Source organism: Lithobates pipiens, unplaced genomic scaffold, assembly GCF_037356315.1.
Source record: "Lithobates pipiens isolate NorthernLeopardFrog02 unplaced genomic scaffold, aLitPip1_a1.2 Scaffold_16, whole genome shotgun sequence".
Lineage (NCBI taxonomy): Eukaryota > Metazoa > Chordata > Amphibia > Anura > Ranidae > Lithobates > Lithobates pipiens.
Genome location: NW_027507748.1, coordinates 398,913,049 through 398,929,653, shown reverse-complemented (window position 1 = coordinate 398,929,653; position 16,605 = coordinate 398,913,049). Strand labels below are relative to the sequence as shown.

At 40.4% G+C, this 16,605-nt stretch overlaps 1 protein-coding gene across 1 annotated transcript in view; it reads right to left on the bottom strand.

The window, feature by feature from the left end:
* The window catches only part of GALNT17 (polypeptide N-acetylgalactosaminyltransferase 17), a 636,606-nt gene that overhangs the window by 312,784 nt on the left and 307,217 nt on the right, over positions 1 to 16,605 (bottom strand). The window lies entirely within an intron of this gene.

The following is a 16,605-nucleotide window of genomic DNA, read 5'->3' as shown; positions in this document are numbered from 1 at the left end:
AAGATGCCAGTGAAATGGTAGAGCTAATTTTGTACCCCCTTACCCTTTCACACAGGGGGAGGCCGGGATCTGGGGGTCCCCTTGTTAAAGGGGGCTTCCAGATTCTGATAAGCCCTCCGCCCGCAGACCAAATAAAAAAAATGATGCGGGTTCCCCCGAAATATCCATACCTGACCCTTCAGGTCTGGTATGGATTTTAAGGGGAACTCCACTGGCATTTTTTTTTTTAAATGGCGTGGAGTTCCCCCTAAAAATCCATACCAGACCCTTGATCTGAGCATGAAACCTGGCAGGCCACAGGAAAAGAGGGACGACGAGAGCGCCCCCCCTCCTGAACTGTACCAGGCCACATGCCCTCAACATTGGGAGGATGCTTTGGGGTCCCCCCAAAGCACCTTGTCCCCATGTTGATGAGGACAAGGACCTCATACCCACAACCCAGACCAGTGGTTGTGGGGATGAGGCCCTTTTCCTCATCCATATGGGGACAAGGTGCTTTTGGGATTACCCCAAAGCACCCTCCCAATGTTGAGGGCATGTGTCCTGGTATGGTTCAGGAGGGGGGGCGCTCTCTCGCCCCCCCTCTTTTCCTGCGGCCTGCCAGGTTGCGTGCTCGGATAAGGGTCTGGTATGGATTTTGAGGAGGACCCTCACAGCATTTTTTTTTTGGCACGGGGTTCCCCTTAAAATCCATGCCAGATCTGGAGGCGCAGCAGGCTTGTTCTGATAAAGTAACTTTTCCATTCTATTTTGGGCATATTTGTTACTTGGACAGTTATGACTATACTTCCTCACATCACACACATCACCCCCATAATATTGACACTCCCAGCTTCTTTTAATTCTGAGTTAAATAATGCGTGTGCCATGTCTATAGCGGCACACCGATCCCCGCCTCCCGTGTGCGGGCATGATAATCATAAATGGGGAATTGGGAATTGTGCTGTGTTACTGGCGCAAATAGTTTGTGAATACGAAAATGGCCGTTGTGCATTGGCATGCGCCGCAACTCATGGCGCAAACCGTTTGTAAATCAGCCCCTACGTGTAATACCTCCAAGTTATTAAATCAAATAGGAAAAAAATAAATAAATATCAGATAAGTGAATACATAAAATAAATGCACATGCATAGAATAAAAACTACATTCAAAGTGCCTGGTGCATAACAGTGCTCAAAATAAATAAGCGTAAACAAATAATATGCCAAAAGTACTCCTGTGCTGGTATAGTGTCTAAATATGTCATTAATGACCGTGCTAAAAAAAGAATAACAACAATACAGGAAAAATTGGTGGTTCGGGGTATATGACAAAGTGCTCATGTGCATATGATTAACATCCAACTGCTTTGCTGATAATGTGATGAAAGTCCGTGTAATTAAAAAACAATTTAATATGATCCAAGACGTGCTAGGATGTCATCACTCAGGTGTCCCCCTTAGGTAATAAATGCTGACCTTGGAGCGTGCGACTTTGCGAATAAGCTAAGTCAAAGCATGCATGTGAACCACCTCTAGGCTCTTTGAGAGTATCAGGCTCCTGGGGTCCTCAGCATATCCATCGGGGATATATGAAAGGAAAACTCAATGTGCAATAAAGTTTTAAACAACTTATTAACTAAAGCAAAAATCCACATTCTGGGGTACTCACACAGATCAGGTCCATCAGTGCACCATTCTATGATGAACAGACAGCTTGTCAGCAAAGGAGGACGCTCGTATCATCCTTATACCAACTTGGTAAATCTTGTTTATGTTCATCATAGAATGGTGCACTGACTCACCCGACCTGTGTGAGTGCACTTGTGCACTGTCATGTTGGAACAGGATGAGGCCATCCCCAAACTGTTCCCACAAAATTGGGAGCATGAAATTGTCCAAAATGTCTTGGTATGGTGATGCTTTAATGCCACGTACACACGATCGGACTTTCCGGCAGACTTGGTCCGGCTGACAATCTGCCGGACTTTGCTGCTGAGGTCTGCTGGACTTTCCGAACTAGTGGACTTGCACACACATGAAGGGGGCCCCCAGATCCCGGCCCCCCACCCTATGTGAATGAGTATGGGGTACATTGTACCCCTATCCATTCACCTGGGGGAAAAGGTGTCAATAAAAAAAACACACTACACAGGTTTTTAAAGTAGTTTATTAGGCAGCTCCGTGGGTCTTCTTCTGACTTCAGGGGCCTTCTTCTGACTTCTCCGCACTTTCCGGTTCTTCTCGCTGGGCTCCTCTGCTATCTTCTGCTCTTTTGCCACTCTTTTGCTAGCGGAGGAGCCCGACTTTCTCCTTCATCATCGCCATCACCGTCTTCTTCTTCCTTCTTCTGTTCTTCCAATATTGACACAATGCTCTCGCCCGCTGTAATGTCGCGGGCACGGTGCACGCCAACTTATATAGGCATAAGGAGCGTGGTCACTGGGTGATGTCATCCGGTGACCCCACCCTTTATGACGTCACAGTCCCAGGACATATTCAACCCTACGGACTAACACTGGGATGCCATTAAAGTTCATGTGCATGTGAAGGCAAATGTCCCAATACTTTTGCCAATATAGTGTGTGTGTGTGTATACACACGCACACACACACACACACACACACACACACACACACACACACACACACACACACACACACACACACACACACACACACACACACACACACTCTCACACACTTTCCTTTGCATTTATATTGTAAATTGAATGGGATGTTTTACAAAGTGAGGGTTCAAGTATACTTTAACCACTTAAGGACCACCTCCTGCACATATAAGTCGCAGAACGGCATGGCTGGGCAAAATCACGTACCTGTACGTGGCTTTTTAAGTGCCCAGCCGTGGGTCGCGAGTGCACTGCCGGCTGCGCGCTCGCAACCCGGTCCTGAGCTCCGTGACCGCGGCCACGGGACCCACGGACCCGATCGCCGCTGGTGTCCCACGATCAGGTCACAGAGCTGAAGAACGAGCAGAGGTCTGTGTAAACAAACCTCTCCCTGTGCTTCCTACTGTGGCTGTCACCGATCGTCTGTTCCCTGTTATTGGGAAAGATGATCAGTGATGTCACATGTCAAGCCATGCCCCCTACAATAAAAAAAAACATAACATCACACATAAGCCCTCCTCGCCCCCTAGTGGTTAACTCCTTCACTGCCAGTGTCATTTACACAGGAATCAGTGCATTTAAATAGCACTGATTGCTGTATAAATGACAATGGTCCCAAAAATGTGTCAAAAATGTCCGATGTGTCCACCATAATGTCGCAGTCACAATAAAAATCGCTGATTACTAGAAAAAAAAATGCTATAAAACTATCCCCTATTTTGTAAACGCTATAACTTTTGCGCAAACCAATCAATAATTGAGATTTTTTTTATTATAGCAAAAAGTAAAAAATTTAGAATTTTTTTCAAAATTGTCACTCTATTTTTGTTTATAGCGCAAAAAATAAAAACCGCAGGGGTGATCAAATAACACCAAAAGAAAGCTCTATTTGTGGGAAAAAAAAGGATGCCAATTTTGTTTGGAAGCCACGTGGCACGACCACGCAATTGTCAGTTAAATTGACGCAGTACCGAATCGCAAAAAGGGGCTTGGTCCTTTGGCTGCAAATTGGTCCGGGGCTTAAGTGGTTAACGTATACAATTCTGCTTTTGTGCACTGCACTTTTATGGTACTGGCAGACCCTATTTGTGTGCCCATCTTTTTTTAAAGCTGTATTTTATACATTAAACTATAAAAAAAAATATTTAAATAAAAGTGACAGTATATACAGTAAAAGTTCTTTAGTAGTAACTCTCGTGTCATTGACTTGACAATTTTAAAAACAACTTTATAGATCAATTTATAATGTTAGTCAAAACTTTATTATTGCTGTATATCTTTATTATAGATTGTACCTAAATGGAATATTAATAATATAAATGGCATGAACAGAAAAGGAGTAATTTACTATAGCGCTACTGTGTTAACTAACTCAAATTATCGATATTTAGTGCTAATCGTGCTAATTAGTGCTAAAACGGTATTCGCTATAGTGCTGGTAAAAAAAAAATACTCCCAAAACTGAATTTACTATAGTTCCCTGAAAACAAATAGCGCACAAACCCTTTCTCTGATAAAACCTGCAGTAGTGCACATTGAAATAATGTTTAGAGCATGATATAATTGCCTAAATGGTACTGAAATATGCAGTATATTGTTTAATGATAATCTGCTTTTAAACTGTGTTAAAAAATGATTTCTACACTGAAATATCTTTAAAAGTCTGAAAAGAGATAAATTCCCCGTCTCTGTACAGCTAGGTGCCAACACAACTGAGCATTTTCAGACCTGCAAACAGCTCTCATTTTAGCTTCCATGGGGCGTTTTTACAAGGCGCTATAGTAATTACCAAAATTAGCATTGTGCTAAAATGCATTTTTGGAGAATGAATATCGGCGTTATTATAGTCCAATGCAAGTTTCAGCCATTCATCCAAAAAAATACTTTTAATGTTGAGATGAAATGTATTTTTCTCTGAAATAAATGTTCCTTACAACAATGTTGCTGTTTCTATTTTGTTTTTCTCATCTATTTTGTTTTTAAGAATGCTAGAATGTGGAATGTTTCGATGTTTTGGTAAAATGTATTTTTCTCTGTCATTTTCACTTGTAAGGCCTCATTTACACGAGGTGGATCTGCTCAGCAGAGTCCACCAGCTCAGCAGGAGATCTCTCCGTTGATCTCCACTGAGCCAGCGGATGATAGGTCCATCTCTGCTCACTGAGTTGGGAGGGGCCTGTCAGAGCGCGCTGATTCTTATGGATGGATCAGACAAAAATGGGCAGCATGTCCAGGATGGATGCGAACGTATCGCCATACGTCTGATTTTAGCGGATCGGATGTCAGCGGACATGGTCACCGCTGACATCCGTCACTCCATAGGCCTGTATGGAATATCCGTTCAGGTTCGCCTAAACTGTCAGGTGGACCTGATCGGTCCGTCCGTGGGAAAAGGGCCTTACTCTCTCCATCTCACAAAAATCTTTACCCAAACTTGCACAAGTGTTTTTACAAACCACAAACAATACCATTACTGATGCAAATTTAAAATGGGTCACTATTTTGTGTGTTTTTTATTATTTCCAAATAATCGTAATTTGAGCCCAAAAAATGTGATATGGAATCAAAATGTAATTTTTTGTAATTCAATGTGTTCTGAAACTTTGTGTGATGGAAATTCCGACGGAAAAAGTCAGATGGAGCCCACACACGATCGGATTTTCCAACAACAAGATCCGATCGCAAATTTCCCGTCAGAAAGTCCGACCATGTGTACAGGGCATCAGAGTGCATGGATGAATATATGAACCTTACTCATTGAAATATTTGTACAGTATATATGTCCACATGGATTTATACTATATTCACATTTCCATGCGTTATTTATTGGGTACTTGTTGAGCCTGCCAGTCAGCTAGGTGTTTATGTCTGTTTTATGTTTTCTAACTAGCATATTTTGTAATAAAGATTTATATCATTTTTAACCAGTTCCCGACCGGCGCGCGACGATGTACGTCGGCAGAAAGGCACGGGCAGGCATATTGGCATACAGGTACGTCCATTTCTATATGCCGCTCTGCCATCCCGTGCTCGCGTGACGGTCGGGACCCCGTGAGTCCGGTCGCTGGTCCCGTGGAATCTGCCTTGTTCTGCCTAGCAACAAGTGATGCTGATCTCTGCTCCATGTGATTGGAGCAGAGATAAGTGTTCACTAACACACAGCCCATCCCCCCACAGTTAGTAACGCCCTTAGGAACACAACCCCTACACTGCCACCCCCTGGTTAACCCCATCACTGCCAGTGTCATTTACACAGGAATCAGTGCATTTGTATAGCACTGATTGCTGCATAAATGCAATGGTCCCAAAAATGTGTCAAAAATGTCCGATGTGTTCGCATTAATGTCACAGTCACAATAAAAATCGCTGATCGCTGCCATTACTAGTAAAAAAAAATTATTAATAAAAATGCCATAAAACTATCCCCTATTTTGTAAACGCTATAACTTTTGCGCAAACCAATCAATAATTGCTTATTGCAATTTTTTTTAGCAAAAATATGTAGAAGAATACGTATCGGCCTAAACTGAGGAAAAACATTTTTTTTTATATATTTTTGGGGGATATTTATTATAACAAAAAGTAAAAAATAATGTGTTTTTTTTCTAAATTGTCGCTCTATTTTTGTTTATAGCGCAAAAAATAAAACCGCAGGGGTGATCAAATACCACCAAAAGAAAGCTCTATTTGTGGGAAAAAAAGGACGTCAATTTTGTTTGGGAGCCACGACTGCGCAATTGTCAGTTAAAGCGATGCAGTGCTGAATTGCAAAAAGTGGTGTGGTCTTAAGCCAACAAAATGGTCCGGTCTGAAAGTGGTTAAATAACACTGTCTCATGTTGTGCCCATAAAATCCACTTTTTATTGATTGAGTTGTCCAAATCTCTCAATCCTTTTCTATGATATTGGATATGGGTACAGTGGGGTTCCTCCCTTTCTACTATATTCATTAAGACTAACATCAGCCTGTTCTGCAAAGGTAAACAAATTGGAGCTGGAACCCTTCTTCAAAATAACATGGTGCAAAATAACATTTTGGTGCATGTGAATATGCACATCTCAGCTGATGCATGAGGGTTTCATTAACAATTAATGACACTGCTGTGTATCTTCTAAAGGGCAGGATGTTTCTGTGGTGTCAGGAAAGCTATTTTGCATGTATTCCCACCACACACAAATGTGAACGCAGGCTAAATGTCTCAGTTACATTGGTGGTCAGTGTAAATCTTCTAATTACATTGGGGCTCGATGTACAAATCCTTTCATTCACACTACTGGCCAGTGTGAAGGTCCCCCCTTAAATTGGTGGTCAGTGCAAATCCCTCTTTATATTGGTGGTTACTGTGCATGCTCCTATTACATTAGTGGTCAGTGTAAATCCTCATTACATTGGTGGCCAGTGTAGAAACTCCTCTTTATATTGGCAGTCATTAAAAAAAATATATACTTGCATTTGTGGTCAGTTTCGAAATTCTCCCTTACATTGGTGGTCCATGAAGAAGCCCCCTTGAAAGTGGTGGTGAGTATAAATCCCCCATTCACTTGGTTGTCAGTGTAAATTCTTCATAACATTGGTGTACAGTGTCAATTTCCCTTTACATTGTTGCTAAGTGCAGAATTGCCCTTACACTGTTGTTCAGTGTAAATACCTTCTAACATTGATGGTCGGTGTAGAAGTGTCACCTTATATTGGTGATCAGTACAAATCTCCTTGACAATGGTTGTCAGTGTAAATTCCCCTTTACATGGAGGTCATTTTATATTCCGCATTACACTGGTGGTTGGTCTAAATGCTCTCATTAGATTGGTGTCAATGTAGAAATTCCCAATTTCTATTGGTGGGTGGCGTAAAATCCCCCCGTTACATGGTGGTCAGTGTAAATCCCCCCTCACATTGGTGGTCACTGTAAATTCCCAATTTGATTGGTAGAATCCCCCATTATATACTTACCAAAGGTTTCCAGCTTTGCTCTACATGATTCAGAATTTGCCACAGTGTACTGCCTCCTAACTAATCCTATCCCCCCACTGGTGCCACTGATCCTATCAACCCCCTAGCATTGCCACTGATCCCAGGAGTCCTAGGATTCCTAGGAGTTTTCTGTCTACTGATGGGTCCCCTCACCTCCCCAGTCCATGGTGTGCAGGGAGTGAGGAGATGATGTGCTATAACCTTTAGCAACCAGTCAGTGAGCAGTAATGCTGTGCACTAACCTCTTGCAACCAATCATTGAGCGGTAAAGATATGCAGTAACCTCTAGGAACCAATCAATGAGCACTATTAATGTGCAGTAACCTCCAAAAACCAATTAGTGTGTGAAATAGATGTCCAGTAACCTCTAGCAATCAATCAGTGAGCAGTATTGATGCACCTTAATCTCTAGCAACCAAACAAGCAGAAGTCATGTGCTGTAACCTCTAGAAAATAAACAGTAAGCCATAAGGTGTGCTGTAAACTCTAGCAGCCAGTCAGTGAGTGGTAATGATACACTGTAACCTCTGCCAGCCAATCACAATCACTGCCTGATCTGATTCAGTAAATTGATTTTAACCCTTTCATGACTAAGCCTATTTTTGGAATTTGGTGTTTACAAGTTAAAATCCATATTTTCTACTAGAAAATTACTTGGAACCCCCAAACATTATATATATTTTTTTAACAGAGACTCTAGAGAATAAAAAATATTTTATGTCACACGGTATTTGCGCAGCGGTGTTTTAAATGCAACTTTTTGGGAAAAGGGACACTTTCATGAATTAAAAAAAACAAAACAGTAAAATTATCCCATTTTTTTGCATAATGTGAAAGATAATGTTACGCCGAGTAAATAGATACCAAACATGTCACACTTTATAATTGCGCGCACTTGTGGATTGACGACAAAGTACGGTACCTAAAAATCTCAATAGGCGACGCTTTAAACATTTTTTACGGTTACCAGGTTAGCGTTACAGAGGAGGTCTAGTGCTAGAATTATTGCTCTCGCTCTGACGATCGCGGCGATACCTCACATGTGTGATTTGAAGACCGTTTACATACGCGGGCGCGACTTTCGTATGCGTTTTCTTTGCTTTGCAAGCTCGCGGGGACGGCGGGCGCTTTAAAAAAATTTTTTTATTTTTTTATTTATTTAATTTATTTTAAAATGACTAAATTGTTTAAAAAAATAAAATAAAATTTTGATCACTTTTATTGCTGTCACAAGGAATGTAAACATCCCTTGTGACAGTAATAGGCGGTGACAGGTACTCTTTATGGAGGGATCGGGGGTCTAAAAGACCCCCCACCCCTCCTTTACACTTCAGTGTATTCAGATCGCCGAAAACGGCGATTCTGAATACCGGATATTTTTTTAAAACCGGCGCCATTGGCAGCCGAGTAAACGGGAAGTGACGTCATTCCGTGTTTACTATGAGGAGACTGGAACGAAGCCGATTACAGCTTCGTTCCAGTTCCTCCCCAGCGGCCGGAGGCAGCGCAAGTTGAATCGGTGCTCCCGATCGAACGGGAGCACCGGTAACAGCGGCGGGAGGCGGCGGGAGGGGGGACGTCCCCTCCCACTCCTCCGGCATAACAGCCGAGCGGCTTTTAGCTGCATTGGTTGTTATGGCTGGATAGCCAATCGCCCGCTGAACAAAACGGTACCGGGATGATGCCTGCAGGTGCGGGCATCATCCCGGTATACCCCCCGGAAGCCGAGTACGCAGATCTGCGTACGCTCGTCGGGAAGGGGTTAAGTCTAGCTGCTATTTATTGTATGTCTCAGAGCAGATATAGAGTGAAATTGCATGGAAGAAGGGGCCCAAGGAAATGTTTGCCCAAGGTCCAGTCAATATTAACCACTTCAGCTCTGGAAGGATTTACCCCCTTCCTGACCAAGCCCTTATTTGCTATACAGCACTCTGTTATTTTAACTGCCCAATATACAGTGATCAGTGCTATAAAAATGCACTGATTACTGTGTAAATGTCACTGGCAGGGAAGGGGTTAAACACTAGGGGGCGATCAAGGGGTTAAATGTGTTCCCTGGGCGTGTTCTAACTGTAGGGGGGATGGGCTCACTAGAACATGACAGAGATCACTGCTCCCAATCACTGGGAACAGTAGATCCCTGTCATGTTGCTAGGCAGAACAGGGAAATTCCTTGTTTACATAGGCATCTCCCCATTCTGCCTCTCCGTATCATGATTGCGGGCCACTGGCAGACATTGAGTCTGTGGAAACAGCCGATGATGCAGCGACATACGGGTATGTTGTTCTGAACACCTGTGTCACTTTGCTGATGTATATCGGCGTGAGCCAGTCGGCAAGTGGTTAAAGAAAGCTTTGGTTAGCACTAGTCATGCCCAGGGACTTGGACATTTAAAATTGTAGGGCTTACACTGCACAGGTACATATGCTTAGAAAACTGTTGCTTTGTTTATATTCATGCAAATGGCCTTCGATCTTTGGCCTGTAGTTGAAGATTTGATGCACATAGCCAAGGGCTAATACAGTTGCAAATAGTATTATGTGTTCCCAGTACAGAAAGGTACTGGTGGGCATGTACTTCTATTGGGCATGTGTCAGGTTGCTAACAATGCAACCTTATATAAAAGCACTGCAGGGGGGGGGGGGGGTTTGTTTGGCCCGAGAAGCGGGAAGGGTTTTTGCTGTGATTTGTGGAATAATTTTGTGCATATTGACAAATGCTCAACTAGGGTTTTTTGCTGAAATTCTTCCATCAAAAGTGGGTTTATGTGGCCATGCTGTCAATGTTGTGTGTGTATTCCTGTCTGAACAAGCATTCATGGTTTGGGAGTATCTACTGACCTTCTACTCATCCCATTGCTTAACCCTGTACACAGAAATGGAGCTTCCAGCAGAACATACTCCCCAATCTATGTGTGTGGATTGTGGGGTAGTGGCGGGTGTTATAGTTTGAATATGTGCCCTTTTTAATATTATGTTGGAATGCTTTGTAATAATAATGACTGTTAAGTATGTTTATAATTTTGCAGATAAAAATGTGATGTGCTGCCCGTTATACACTGAAAGTAAACCTGTGTTCACTCTAAAGTTTAGACAAATTTTAGATTGTAAGCTCCTATGATCAGGGCCCTTAAAACTCAATTGCTAACTGTTTTGCTAAATGTAGCACCGTATATCCTGTAGAATATTTTTTTATGCAAGTAAATGTACACAGTGTTGTTTCTGCTGGCAAAATAAAAGTGCATTATTGAGCTTGTTTGTTGTTTTGGGGGTGGTGGATTTGGGGAAGTGCAATATCTTATACCCAAAGAAATTCTAAGATATAATTGTGCTCCAAAAATCTAATCTCTTCAGCACAATTGCAAATAAATGATAAAGGTGTTTAGGGGGAGTCTTTGTATATAACAGCTGTGGAGAATTGCAGATAATGAATTAGTCTGGTGGATAGGCAGTGTTGTATGTGCCAGCCTTGGTTCACATTGGTGAAATTTGACATCTCAGTTTGACGGCAATTGCATTGTCCTTATCGATGCTGCGCTGCAATTTCCAAAAGTAGTTTCTGTACTACTTTTGGTGACTTTGGGGTGCGATTTCAATTGACATCTGTGCAGAAACCTGCACAGATTTCTCTGAAATTCCCCCCCGCAGTTTGGATTGACATGCGGGAATAAAATCGTGTGAGTTCATCTGAATTCACACGATTTCTTCCCGCTGTCAGTGTGAATCAGGGCTCAAACTGGGCTTTTGTCTTTGTAATTCATCTGCTGCAATCCCAGGGACACCATTTCTTGTCAAACTCCCTTAAGTTTGCCTTCAAATATTATCATATGTAGAAATACAGATTTGCATATCTGTAAATAAACAAAAATAAAAAAAAGACTAATTGTGGTTGTGATCAAATATTCGCAGCTGCGATCAAAAGTGCGTGGTTTCACCTTCTGACCTGGAAATGAGTCAACGTAATCACCCGGAAGTGCCTGTGATGGTCAGGATCATGTCTAGGAAGTGCCTATGCTGGTCAGGATCATGTCTCACCATGTCTAGGTGGACATGGTGAGGTCCCTCTTTAGCAAGTAGGAGATGTTGCTCATTTGCCAAGTATGTCTAGGATATGTACTTATGCTTACTCAATGTGGGGGTGGATGTGGTAGTTAGATTTGGTGTGGGTGGGGTTCATTGATTTGTTTGGCATCATTACACATTTTCTTCTGGCCCATGTGCACACATATCACTTCCTGCATTTGTTCTGCTGATGTAAATCATCAAGGATCATGCAAATATAATGATCATGCAAATATAAATGAGAGCTTTTATTAATATTTAATATATATATATATATATATATATATATATATATATATATATATGGCTTGTTTCACACTTGGGTGAGCAAATGTGACTCTCTGAGTTGTATGATGATAACCATTCATATCTGTGCTACTTCAAGTCCCACCAACTTCAAAGTAGTCTTTGTACTACCTTGGTGTGACTTTCATGTAACTTGAGGTATATAGGTTGCTATATTACACAGACATTCCCAGAAGTTGGGGCCAAGTTGCAGCGGCAAAGTGGCAGCAAAATAGTGTAACTTTTAGGTCGTAGCAGTGTGAATGAGATTCATGGATAACAATTTGGCCCTATTGTCACTTGTGCATCCTGAAATTTGTCCCTGCACTACCTTGGTTTGACTTTGATGTGATTTGAGGTCCATACACCAGTAGATTACACAGGCATTGCTTCAAGTCACGGCAAAGCTGTGCAATTTTAAGGTCACACAAGTGCAAATAGGGCCCAATTCAAAGGTGTTATCAATTAATCTCATTAGGTTACTTTCACACTTGGGTGACTTTTCATGCAGCTTTGGACCTCAATCGCATGAAAAGTTGCCCCCCCCCCCCCCCCATGATTTCCATTCATATCTATGCAATGCAGTTACCCATGTTCACATAGCTCTGAATTGTCAGCCACCGAATTGGTGCAATGCCGCACAGATATCCAAAAGTATTTCCTGCACTACTTTGGGTGACTTCAGGGGACGATTTCTTACCTCCCAACTTTTTGAGATGGGCATAAGGGACACCTATTAGCAAAAGTATGTAGGCATAGGACAAGTCCCCTAAAACCCCACCTTAAAGGAGAATTATTTAAAAAAAAAAAAACAAGATACAACAAATAGGTAACCTAAATGTTCAATACATGTAACTTTACAGAATAGCAGACATTACTCTGTAATAATCATTTATAACTGCATTCAATAGCAAAAGAAGGTAAAAAAATTGTAATATTAATTGCAATATACATCAATAGATGCACATGAGATAGAGCACATCTCACATAAAAATGGTTTCTTTCACATACATGGATCATGGTTGTAGTGCAGTGCTATATAATAACTAAAAATTGGCATCGGAAACATTAATTAGCGCTGATTTCAGAATTTACTAGCGTATGTTCACTGCTAATATCGCTCTTTTTCATTCGCACGTTCGCCTGTTGAAATCCTAATTGCCTAAAATGCACACTATTATATGTAATAGTGTGCAGTACTTCCTGGCGCTATAATGAATGACCCCCACAGTGGTTGTAATTTGTGACTCACATTCCTGTTAACAATAACCTTACCCTTTAGCAATGGCTGTGGTCATTTTGAATTGTTTCCCTTGAAATGATGATACTAAAAATGGATAAAATCTAGGACTGTCTGTACTTTGCCATTCACATTGATTAATAATGGGATATTTCCTCAAGCCAGTAGTACATTCAACATATTACTACCTTTTTGGAACATACTGTTTCCCTTTACAAAATTATCCTTTGACGAGTAAGATATTTCCAATAAATAATTCACTATCTTGACAAATAATGGATCAGCTATAGACGAATACAATCAATAAGCAGTGTTGCCATTTGCTTTGGCACCCTTTTGGAAACAGGTAATACAGAAGGAAAAAGCCAAAAGAAAATAGATCTGGAAATAATTAAGACTGCAGACATACTTATTTAAATATTCAAAGTAGATGAACATGGTTTAAGGCTAAACTCCAGTCATAATTAATAGGACTTTGTATGTAAAAGGTATGCGCATGCCTACTTAATACAATGTAATTCTAACTGCGGTGACTTGGGTGCAGAAAAACATGGTGGTGTAATTGCAGATTAATGAACCAGTGAACCACCACATGCTAAACTAGTAGTGATTCGTTTCAGAAAATTCCCATATACTATACTTGAAAAGGAAATCTTCTGAAACATTCAAAGCTGTCTAAAGTAATGATGCTTAGTACAGGGCATTAAAAGTGTATGACCAGCTAAATCTTTTTTTTTTTTTTTTTTTCTGTAGTCTTGGATAACTTAGAGAAAAATTTGAATCATTGTCAAGTTTTTCTTGTTGATTGAAGGTAGATTAACTGTCCTGGTGACCATTAACTGAAAATAGGAGTAAGGGGAAATCCAACATGTTACAGTTGGAGAGTAAATCTTTCAAAGGGGACACCTGTTCCAGTGACAACCTTCTAAAACTGGCCATAGACAGATTTAAATGTGGTTGGTTTAGCAGGGACTGGCCAAATTTCAATCAGTGTGTGGCAGTCTCTGCTCAACAGAGCTCCATCATTTGATTGACATCTGTTGAATTGATGGGTTATAATACTTTCATCAATCAGCAGTGAATTGGTTGCAGCTGCTGTTGAATGTATTCTGACTGGTTCAAGTCCCGCTGTCAGAATACAATATTTCAGTGGGGGTATGCCTTCATCCACCTCATTGTGTGGATGAAGCAATCTGATTGCTTGCTTTGTTTAACCAGCCACGTGAACGAAAATAAACAACTAAATAAATAAATAAATAAACTACTCATCTATGGCCAGCATACGATGGGAATGGGATGAAGGGAATTCCCCCCTCCCCAAACGAACACAGACAGAAAAAAGTATACAGATAACCCTTTCCTGTGATACCTAAAAAAAAAATATATACTATACATACACATTTATGTTATTTAAGATATTTAAACTGATTTGAATTCTGTAAATTAATTCATTAATGTGGATAGATTTTTAAACACACTTTAATTTGCTAATACAGAAATACAAAAATTAAAAAAATTTAGAAGCCAGAGATAAAAAAAAAAACACTATTACTACTTTGGACTTTGGTCCCTTACCAGCTGCCATATAACAAGGCCATATAATGCAGCAAAGATCCTATAGCATTCAGTGTTAAAACCAATTAAGCAGACACTAGTGCATTATGCAGATAATCAACGTTTTTGCACTATGTAATGGATGCACTGTTTCAACCCCAAAGTGCCAAAGTCTAAATCTATCATTGTGGTGGTTAAAATTCAACCTCAGAGAGTCAACAATCAAGTCTACAGATATGTTAAGAAACAATCACATAAAATATATATGTTTGTGAGACAAGGCAAATATAAGCACCATAGTAAGCATACCTGTAGCTCCTTCATTTTAAATAAATTAAATACTTATTCACCTTTCACTATGTCCTACTAAACTCACACCTATGTATCACGTTAGCATTTGCTTCTGAATAAAATACTTGACTTTAGAATTAATCTTCTACAGGTCTGACATCAGAAGTGTGATTATAAATTTGTTTCTGGGGGTGACAGTGTTTAAAATGAATGCTTGGCTCCTTGTCAAATGTTTCTAGATTAATGAAAAAATATAAACTGACCTTGTCATAGGGGTATAAATGTAATAAGATATGGCAGGCTTCTCATTGGGTTTGCATGTAGACTAATCTTAAGTGTCAATAATTAAATGTGCAGCTACATGCATTTATTAGCTATACATATAATGATCTTATGGGGGTTATTTCCGAAAAGCAACTCCACTTTGCACTGCAAGTGCACTTGAAAGTGCAGTCACTCTAAATCTAAGGGGTAGATCTGAAATGAGGGAAGCTCTGCTGATTTTATCATCCAATCACGTGCAAGCTAAAATGCTTTTTATTTTCCTTGCATGTCCCCCTCGGATCTACAGCGACTATACTTCCAAGTGCACTTTCAGTGCAAAGTGGATTTTCCTTTAGTAAATAACCCCCTATGTCTCCTATAAAGGTTTTCTGAAAACAGCTGCCACATATAAATGTAGTGGCTTGGCAGTGGTAATGGTAAGTGGTGCTGTTATATCACATCTGCTGTGCCCTGTAAAAAAAGAGTTGCCATCTATTTACCACCCACCAGTAAAATATGCCATTTGCTTCCCAAGTTATTATTAGTTGGGAGACTTTGTCTCAGCAATGGTGGCAAACTTACATAAAGCTGTTTTTGTGATTAAAGCTACTAAACTGTATTTATTAAAAATGTCAACCAGAGTCACACAAAGCCTACCATGTTCCTTCAAAGATACTTTACTGGGGTTAGTTGATTTAATTAATTACTTGCTCCCTCTGAAAAAACACAACAATTCTATTATCTTGGTAATGCTCATATACATATTCCGCACACTTTTGATCATGCTATTTTTAAAGTGTGTGCTTTGTAAGGTGATTACGTGTAAAACAGGTAAAGACATGGAGATGCTGCATGTCTCTGCTTATGTAATGATAGAATATCTCTGACGCATACTAAAAAGGTACTCAGACAAAATATTGGAGTTATTATTGCATCAGCAAAATAAATTGCAATGTTTCTGGGGCATGCAGGGTTACCCAAGCCTGATGATGCAAAACTAAAGCCATACTGAAAGGAGACAATGGTGTGCTGTTGACACACTCCTGTTGCTTTTTATGATGGTGTAATCCATTGAATATTTGATCTAAATCCTCCCACTTTTTGTGCATGTAGTGTCATATACTGAAATGCCAGTGGGCCCACTTCAGCTGCAGACAGGGGCCTTATTTTTTTTGTCTCTGTGTGTATATTGTACTTATAGTATAATATATATATATATATATATGTACTGTGCATGCATTCAGATATAAGTAATGGTTAGTGGACTCCTTATAAAGTTTAAGAACTTAAAAATTATGACTATACAGTACAAGTACATTATGTACAACGGA